The sequence below is a fragment of the Nesoenas mayeri genome (genome assembly GCF_963082525.1).
Source record: "Nesoenas mayeri genome assembly, chromosome: 9".
Classification (NCBI taxonomy): domain Eukaryota; kingdom Metazoa; phylum Chordata; class Aves; order Columbiformes; family Columbidae; genus Nesoenas; species Nesoenas mayeri.
In genome coordinates this window covers 26515124-26525696 of record NC_137557.1, presented here as the reverse complement: position 1 = coordinate 26525696, position 10573 = coordinate 26515124, and positions in this window count along the sequence as shown.

Genomic DNA, 10573 nt, shown 5'->3' with positions numbered 1-10573 from the left:
TTTGCACTTACAACAAATACTAAGATGTTTATGCTGTTCTTTAAAAATTTGTTTATTAAGAGACTGAAACAAACCAGTAGATTGTACCATCTAATTTTGAAATAAGCATGGATACACATTGTATCCAAGTATTGTGGCAGTTTCTTTCATCTGATAAGGTGAACACCACAAATGCTGAAAACATTTGTAATAAAATAAAAAGTTTATCGTTTAGTCACATGCTTTTCAAACTGAGGATCAGTCTGGCAAATACTAACATGCAGGCTGCTCCTGTGTTCAACATTAAGCACTCTGTATTTTACTTTTGAGATTAAGAGTTATTTTTAATCTTAACTGCTAGGCCTTTATTGTTAATTTAAATCACGTCTAGATATCTGTGAATATTTCTACACATAAATATTTTACAATTCATATCATTAAGGATCACTTTAAAACTGGCACACTTGCAGAAAAAACAGTAATAAGAAAATATCTCTTATGACACTGACAGAACATTAATGTTATACATTAAACACAAATTACAGTATATCTTGTTCAGAAAAGCTTTCTATTTCTGATAGTATTAGTTGATGGTTTACACATGCAAAAACGAAAATAAAACTATTTTATTATTCTCCACTAGAGGGAGAGAGAGCACATTTTGTTGCTAGGCAGATTCTGAAAACAATTTCTTTCTACATCATTTAAAGCAATACTGTGGAATTTGGGGGCAAAAAAAGAGAACAATTTAGTTCATTATATTACCAAATATGAAGCAACTTCTAAAATATTAAAGCCCTGAAATCTAAAATTTCATTGCTGTTAGGTTACTTTCTGTGATCATTACGACAGCACAATGAACGCAGATAATTTAGTTTCGTATGAACAGTCAACCACGGCTCAATTAATTTTTTTTTACTTCTATTTACCATAAACACCATGTTGAATTCTTTGGGCATGGATGGCAACGTATTGATTAAAAAATCTAAAATAATTAGCAAAAGTAACAGAAATTGTCTTATTGAAAAAACTGTTAGTAATTTGACAATGAAACAAAATGACCTATATTGTACTTTCCATTCTGTATCGAATGGGAACCATCCTTACAGGTGGTGTGTGGGTTTTGTTTCTTGCTTAGAAATCCGAGCATTAATGCAGGCCTGCCACCAAACAGGTCACCCTCGATCTCAGAAGCTCCGAGAAGTCTTACCTCCCCAAAATCCAATTTGACAGTAACTGCCCAGAATTTGTGTCTATTTCCTTTTGATATAAAAATCTCCATGATCCAGACTATATCCACACAAGGGTGGATATGGCCCTTTTAATCCCAGGGTCTCTTGATCCTGTTGGTTTGCAGTTTTCTGTATGGTAAGAAAACAAGCGATAGTGATCTGTGTGCCCCACGCAGCACGTGGGAACTGCTCCAGCTGACCAAAGCATGAGATGCTCTGTCTGGCTGCAGAGGCGACTGAACGAGACCATATTCCTGATGCCTGTAATGCCTTTTGGAAAGCGGGCACGGGATGCCCAGAACCTGTGGGACTGCCAGGGACAGCACATAACCAAAGGTTGAAAGGTTGGCTTCACTTAGAGCTCACTGGAGAAATGCACTGCAGAATGTGTACGAAGAAATGTTCTGGGAGGGATCATATGTAGATTGGCATAGCTATGATGTAGCACTGAAAGTTTAATTGACTTTGAAAAGTTGCAAATATTTCTTTACATACTGAGATACGAACAAACTAAGGACAAGGCAACAATTGCTTAGTTTTTGCTCATATTGATTTCAAAGGAAACCCTCTGTTTATTGCTGAAGAATGAGAACTTAACATGGAAACATAACCCAGGCCTTAATATAAAGGTTTGAATTTCAGTTTGAAGTTTACAAAATGTTAACAAAGAAAAGAAACATAAAATAGATTTCTATTCTGCACTCCTCTTTGTATTTATTTAAATTTTCTAAAGATTTTGAGGCAGCTTAATAAAGATTGAAAAGTCACAGTCCAAGGATTACATTCCTTTTCCCTATCTCTGTTTAGGGAAAACCGCAGCTATTGAAAAATACAAGCGCTACATAGACTAATATTTAAAACAAACAACAAAAACCAACAAACGAACACAAAACAAGCAAGTGACATGGGAACAGTGACCAAGACAGAAGTAATGACTCTATTTTCGACACATAAGTCAGCTTTTGTACAAATAGTTCTGGCTGAACTCTCACAGCGATCTCTGTTACAGGATCTCTGGGTTTTGTTGGCCTACTGCAGATCGGTTACACTCTGGCCTTCCAAAACAGCCCGTGCAGCTGCAGAGAGCAGGCCAGCAGTGAAGCCCGGAGCAGCGAGAACACCCTGGCAGCTTCCTGCAGCCTGAGAGCATCTGGTTCTGATGCAGACGACCTTATGAGATTTGACCCACTAATCGCACAATGCCATTTAGCTGTGAACTGAATAAGTCACCCTCTGTAACTTGGCGAAAATATTTACAGCTCTTGCTCCAGTGGAGGACAGTGTATATCTCTCCTACTACCTCTAATCATTGTTTACTTGCTCTGTTCTCAGGAATCATAATTGCAGTCCTTATTTAAACATAAGGACTTTTCTGAAGATACTGCTTTGGGATTTTATACACATCAAGTTATTAAAATGTTGATGTTTGTATTTCATAAAAGCTATGATATTTCATGAACTGTTTATGAAAGAAAATGCAATACCTTGGCAGTGGTGCTATGGAGAATAAAAAGAGAAACAGAAAAGAAAATCACACGGTTCAAATCCATTTCAGACGAACTCAAGCACAAATACTGTTTTATAGAAGATTTTCAGAAAGTTTACAGATTAGGAGATTCTTTTGACCAAAGAGCCTGCCAAGATAAGCAAAAAGGAAATTACAGAACAAAGGTAGCAATATATTTAAAACACTATGTTTAATCTGCAATAACCCCAAAGTTGTTGGTTTAGACAAGATATATGCAAAACATTTACTTTGTACCCACTGGAGTAAAATACTGCAAGAGTGAAAATTTAGAAAGCTACTGATCACAGATTAATACTATGATTTGAATGCCACAGTCTGAAGGATGCAACCCTGGTACCACTGAAATCAATAATTCATATTAAGTAGTTGAGCGTTAATTTGATCTCACTGGAAATTGCAGTGAATTGGGCATCTTTGCAACAGGTGCAACCCATGACCAAGTCATACAGTTCTCACTGAATACTCTGAGATTTCTTAGACGCAGCGGTTTCACCCTGACGAGGAAGTGACTGCAGCACAACTCTGAGTCATATCAAAGGGCCCCTGAGTTCTTTCTCCTCCTACGGTACTTCTGATGTTTAACTACCTGCTACCACACCCTTATGCTCACACGTTTTAAACCAGAAAAGCAAGATATCAGCATGTGCAAAACATGTTAGTGTTACAACAGCACTTAAGACTAGTAGAATTTTTTTGATAAGGTAGTTTATTTTACCTTCTCAATATGCAACTCGGATTGCCAGCGTTCAGGGCTCAAATTAAGTAGTGCTGCAAAAAAGGGACTGATTTATAACATCTTCCTTTGTTTCATCAGCACGTGCCATTTCTCCTGTGCTGTGACTTTTTGAAGCTGGGATTTAACTATAAGGAGTCACAGAACATCTGTTTCCCACTGGCTTCTTGATCTACAACCTAGAAACCCAGGTTTGCTTTTGCCACCACCCCTGAAGGACTTACGGGTATGTGGATGGCAGCAGTTCAGTTCAGAAGCAGAAGCCACTCTACCTACTCCTACCCATCCAGTGTCCCCTGCCAGCTCTTGAGGCTTCTCCTTCAGCTTTGTGTCCTTTTCCCACTCACTCTTCCCCTTCATTTGTGCCGCACTCCCCTTCCCTGTGGCAGGAAGAACATGGCCCCAGCCCTGCATGTGTGAAACAGCAATATTCAGTTTTGCCGATGGAATCTAATTGGGTCTTGACAAGGCGCTGATGAAATAGCCGTGCCCCTCTTCAGCATCCCTGTCTGCTGAGGACCTTTTAATACACTTCAGGACACTTTTGGACGTGGTGTCCCTGAAGGATCTAAGAAAACTGGACAGGACCTCCTGATCCCTCTCATATCTGTAGCTGCTATAATACATCAGCTCTTGGAGATGGAAGAAAGAGAAAAGACAAGTGGTTATTGTCCAAATGGAAATCTCCATGCCAGCAATGATAAAAATGTTGCTTTTTCTTCCACTTTTGAGTTCCATTCCCATAGTCTATGCTCAGTCTTGGGTGAACTTGAAGATAGCAAGTTAGTTCATTCTTTCCCACTTATGTAGGACTCTGCAGCTATCATGGGAGGAGGCAGGGGAATTGCCGAAAATGTCCATACTTGCTTGGGGTATTCATTGAGGATGTTGTTTTGTGGTTAATCCACCAAAGATACCAGGGATTCTCTTCAGAAAGGCAGTGGGAAAAACAAGAAAATACGCATTATTTCTGTTTGGCAGTCTGGAGTTTCCAAAATGAAGAAGAACCACAAGCTTTTCAGCTTTTAGGGAATCATAAGAAAGCTGTACTACTGTGCAGTCTCTATGCCAAATTAAAAAAATAGAGGGTTTTTTTGTTTGTTTGTTTGTTTTCCCTTTTTTAACCCAGGACCTCTTCCAAATATACAGAATTCTTCGGTAACCCAAAGAGGTTACTAAAAGAAAAGGAGGTGAATTCTTTAAATACCATAAATTATATTTCTTTTTAACAATAACTGTGTAGCAAAAACTGACTCGGCTATTTGGTGATACTTTGCACTGGTTAAAAGTTCAGGGCTCAAACAAAACTAGGAGCAAGATGCTTTTTCTGCTCTGTACCTTGATGCTGCAGCAACCAAGCTGTTATTTCAAAACTTTACTTCCTTATCAATTACTGTGGTGTTACCATTTCTTGGGAAGTAGTGTGGTGACTTAATGAGAGCTTTAGGGAGGAGAGTGATCAGCACTGCAGCAGTAGCAGAGGAAAAGTGCTGGGAAGCCAAATCAGCACTTTATATTTTCATCAATACACATTTTCAGGGGGCTGAGCAGTCTGTAAGCTCTCCAGCACAGCTGCCATTTTGAGCAATAGGGAATAAGCAAGCAGTTAAAGCCCAAGGTGGGGAAAAAGCTGAGGCGTATGGACTGGATGAATAAACTGCTAGACAGGTTGACACTGGATGGACTGCTGGACTTGAAGGGTAGTCATCAATGGGCTGATGTTTAGTTGGTGGCCAGTGCAAGCAGAACACTCTGGGGTCAATACTGGGACCAGTACTCATCATTACCTTCATTGTAACTTGGATGATACAGGATGCACCTGCAGCAGATTTTCAGTCAATACTTAGAAGTGGTTGTTTCTCAAACCAAACAGTGGAGCTTCAGTTGGGAGGTCTTTGAGAAACTTAAAAATTGGGTCAACAGAAACCTTGTGAAGTTTAACAAGGAGTGCAAACTTTGCACATGGGGCTGAATAGTGCTGGGCACCAGTGCAGGCTGCCTGGGCAGCAGCCCACCTGAAAAGCATCTCTGTCACAGTGGGCACTAAGGTGAATTTGAGCCAACAGGATGTTTTCATTCTGAATAATGTGAACCATATACTGAGCTACATTAGGAAGGGAGCATGGACAGGAGATGAATAGAAATTATTATCCCCCCTTATTCAGTGCTAGTGAGTCCACACCTGGGATAATGTGCCTTGTTTGCCTTGTTTTGGGTTCCCCAGTTCTAGAAGGATATCAAGAAACAGGAGAGGGGCTTGCAGATGGCTGATGAGATGGTAAGTGGCCTACAGCACATGACTTGTGAAGAGAAGTTGGGCTTGGTAGCCTGGCAAAGAAGAAACTAAGGGGAGATCCAGTAACCGTCTACAGCTACCTGAAGGAGACTGGCAAAGATCATTGAGCAAATGGCAAAACAAGGAGCACAGGCCACAAACTGAGGCACTGGAGTTGTGACTGGGTGCATGCGATTGTGCATGGGTGGTGCTACACAGGAACATACTGCTCAGAAAGGCCAAGGAGTGTCTATCCTTGAAGGCTTTCAAGGGCAGGTTAGGCAAAACCATGGCTAACTTGAAATGCCACAGGTATTCTATGACTGTAAAAGTCTAAGCCACCACAGAGACCCTCCGACAGTCACCAAAAAATTGAGTTACCAACTCCTTCTACTCCTGCCTTTCTCCCTCTCTCTGCTCTTCTCTCCCTTTAAGTTATATTACAACATAAAATTACCATCATGTTTAAGGGACTAGTAAAAAGTCCTTCCTCTTCAGTAGGGGTTACTCTGCTTGCCATCCAACCATTTTATACAGTTACGATTTCTAAGGCACCAGGGTCTGTCAGACTTTGATTACATCTTATTTTACTGGATCAGACACCTTATACACCTCTGTTAAAAACTATGAACTGTTTCTGGTACCATAGAATTGTCCTTCCCATTCTTACAAAATGGACTTTTTTTTTTCTGACTGAACATAATTTGTAACGTTGCTGCTAGCCTGTCCAATTTAGTGGTTAAAATTAATATAGATCATACACACTCATCTTCCCAGGAGACAACATAAATCCACAATGACATATGAACCAGAACTGCTGAAGCAGTATGACACAACTAAGTGAATTCTCCATCAGATCAAACTGTGAAAACAGAATCTCTGTTAGCACAAAGATTTAAGCACACAGGTGGCATCTCAAATAGTAGAGGGAACATGGGTTAACAGCACATCAAACAAATATATTTTAAATATTGTGTGACTAGTCATCCCACAATCCCAGTAAATCAATTTCCATGGCAGGTTTAATCAAGTATGTTAGCATGTTAGATGATTCACAAATCAAAATGTATGTGTGTCAAGCTTGGGTAATAATAGTAGTCAACAAACAACAAGTTTCAAGTGTCAAGTCCCTAGCACTGAACCTTTTAAGGAACCAGATGCCAGCCAAAAAGCTAATGCCGAAGTTAAAATATAGGATGCAAATGGGCATACAGTGTTTGGCACAGTATTGCAAAATACAAAGTAATTGGGAACGTGTACACATTCGCAATGCAATACTATAATATTTTAAAATGGGAACTGTAGTTTTGTTTACAAAGGAGAAGTAAATGAACCCAATCACAAGTCTCTGACATTAATCTAGTTGTTTATTCTGGAAAAGGATTATCTTTTTAAGACTACAATGCCAAGTAGTTTAAGGTTTATGTAAAGACTGAAGCATATTGCCATAGCAATAGTCCATAGTCTGCCACACACTTGAACCAAAACCAGATAAAAGTGTTTCAAATTGATACATTTGATGGACTAGATATAGAATGGAACAGAAGATTAAACTTTTATGAAAAAATAGGTGAGATTTGCATATGTAAACAGCATATAGCTCAAAGAGTATGGTCAAATAAAAACGTAGAAAAAATATATTAAAAGCCCCAAAGATGTATTTTTGAAATCCCCCAAAAGAATTCTTTTTTATCAGACTCTGAACCACTGTGTTATGCGTATAGACAGCACATACACCACCATTAAAACATTAAGGTGTCTCCTTATTTGGTCTTCTCTTCGACTACTTTTTACATGTTCTTGAAAAGCTGTTATTTATGTTACTCAGTGCACTGTTCCAGGACACCAAGAGTCTCTGATAAGGAAAAGTTTTGCACAGTGGCATGCAATCACTTTAGCCTGGGCAAATTCACTGCCAATAGTCAAAGCAATGTATTGCAGACCGTGTACCTCATTAATATCAGCCTATTCAGAAACATATAACTGCTTTGAAAAACTAAGAGTGTATTTCTGCCATTCTTTTCTTCTCCTAAGGGAGGAATATTTTTGAAGCTTATTTATTGCACACATAAGGTACTATACAATGAAGCTTCCAAGCTTCACTGTCAGGGTGGTTTGGCTACATAAGTTCAACCAGCCTCTCTGAAGTAAACATAATCCAACAGCTTGCCGCCCCCCTCCCCCCTTTTTTTTTTATGTCCTCTAACTCTCTCAGATGTAAATTTCCGGCGATAACCTATGCAGCAATAAACTTCATTCAGCCACAAGAGTGTGCTTGTGAGAGGACTGCAAATCTCCGCCAAACCAGAATTAGCCGGTATCGCAGGAATGAAAGAGCGTGGAGATTTGAAATTGCAGGGAATGGAGACAAGGCGGTGCAGAAGAGGAGCTGCCCGGGGGGCAGGAAGCCCACGACCGCTGCCAGACTGCTGCACAAAATAAGCCCCGGGGCGGCGAGCTGGGCGAGGTTGAGCCGGCGCGGGCAGCTGAGCGGGGTTGGGCGCAGGTGGCCAGGAGCCTGCGGCAGCTCTGGGGACCGGAGCAGCGCCGCACGTTCGGCTGACAGCGGGGGCTCGGCGCCGTGCCGGGCTGGAGCGGCGGCGCTGGCGGCGCGGTGAGTACCGCGGGAGAAGCCGGGAGCTGCCGCATGGTACCGGTACCGGCACCGGCAACGTGCAGTAGCCGCCCCGCCTGCAGCAGAGCTGGGCCGGGCCGGCGCGGTGCGGTGCGGTGCAGCGGGACCGGGGCGCGGGGCGGCGCGGGGCGGCGCGGGGCGGCGCGGGGCTGCCCGGGGTCGGCGGGAGGCGGCGGCGACCCCTCCGTGGCGCGGCGGGCTAAGAGCACCGCCGCAGCGGGGTAACTCGCGGTCATCTTTTGTGCTCCGGCGGGCGGCGCCTGCAGCCGCCCCGTCCTCCAAACGCCGCCCTGCCGCCGCAGCCCCCCGAGCAGGGGAGGTGGCTGCGCCCGAGCCCGCGTCCCCGCCCCTGCTCGGCGGACACCGCCACAGGAGCTGGGCCCTTGGCAGCTCGGGGGGTGGCAGCTCTCTGCGTCTGAGTGGGGTTGTTCATAGATGAGCTTGACTTGAATGTTGGGGAAGGCGTGACGTGTAGAGCTCCCCAATTTATTGTCTTGGGGAGTGCGGGTGACGTACGGCTCTCCCACCTTCGGGCTGCTCCAGTAACAGCCTGTAACCGTTTCCAAAATAGATACAAATTGCCCATTCACTTGGCACCAAGGGGAGAAAAATATTTTCTGAGCCTGTGCCCACCGCCCCCGGGGACGTGGGAGCACTCGTGGGTCACTGAGAGCAGTACCGAGGGCAGCAACCGGCTCTGGAAACAATTGCCATCGACTTGATGCAAACCTGTGACCCTGGCAGTGAGCTTAGCGCTTTAAGTGTTCACTTTCCCTGATTTTCTCTTCCTTGCTGGGCATGCACAGTTACGCACTGTCACTCTAGTCCACAGAAGTGACCAGTAGGCACCTCTCCAGTGATGCTATTAACTGAAGTGTTCGATGTATGGGCAAGTTGGAGTTAGACTACCAAATCTTATGACACCCAAAATAAACTATGTTTTTAACAATGTTTTTTTCTGCATGTCTTCAGAAGACAAATAATTGTATGTGGCATGTTTACTAGGAATACTGTGAAGCAAAACTCGTTAATATTTATAGTACATTTATGAGATATCCATTCAAAGTGCCTTTAAAGTATGATTTTATTCTATACTTTTTAGCACAATCAGGTACTGGAAGAGGTCACCCAAGTATATGTAAATTATTAATCATGGACTTTTTATATCAAGATCAGATGGTTTTTGATGATCCAGTTCAACTACAAGCTAGAGAGCCATAACTACACTGATGGTACAGGGAACTTTAGTGTTTTGCTTCTAACTTTGGTCTTCTGACAGCACCTGCATTTGTCTCTAAAATAGCTCATGAGTCAAATTTTCAGAAAAGCTCAGCGTCTTTGTGGACACTAATGTTTGGGCCAGTTTTCTAAGAGCTCTGCAAAGCGTGTGTGCACACAATGTAAAAAGCTTTTCTGAAAAAAATTCTAGTCCTTCCCCATCTGATCAAACAAGAATTAAGATTTTCCTGCCTGTAAATGCGATCCCTGTGAGCCCCTTCTGAGGGGCTGTGTTCAAACAGTGGGCCTGGCAGTGGGTTCTGCGCTGCCATTCCCATGGGGGAAGTGTGGCTGGCTTCACGAATCGGCTGCTGTCATTTTCATTGCAGTTTCTTTTGGATTTCATAATTGCAAAGAGCCCCTTGGGCTTCTCTGCCTTCCATGATAGTGTTCTTGGCAGTGCTGTCGTGTGGGAAGGAGGCTGAAGGCAGGTAAGTGCGTGTCTCCTGGGTGCCATAGGCCACAGGGCAATGAGTCAGTAGTGGGGAGAGGATCCAGAGATCCAGTCCTTGCTTTGTCCAGAGCCTGAGAGTTTGTGCACTTATGGGAAATGACCTTCCCTGCTTTTGAGTGTATTCACTCTGAGCTTGTGACACTAGTGGAAAATTGGTGGTTTAAAAGTAATAATAAGCAAAAATCCTGTTCAAAGGGAAAATATTTTCAGAAGATTTGTGGGGGTTGATGCACACATGACATTAACTTGCATCTACTCAATCTAAGCCAGTTCTGTCAGTACAGTTGCAAAGATAAGTGTCATACCTTTGTATCTCAATGCCAATTAGTTTTGCTTTAAATAATTAAAAATGTATTAAAAAACCATATGTATTTCCTATCCAAAGATGAAAATTTTTGTATTAAGTATCAGTATTGAGGTGCACTCAAAACCAGTCAAAAGCATGAAGGAGGAAGGTGG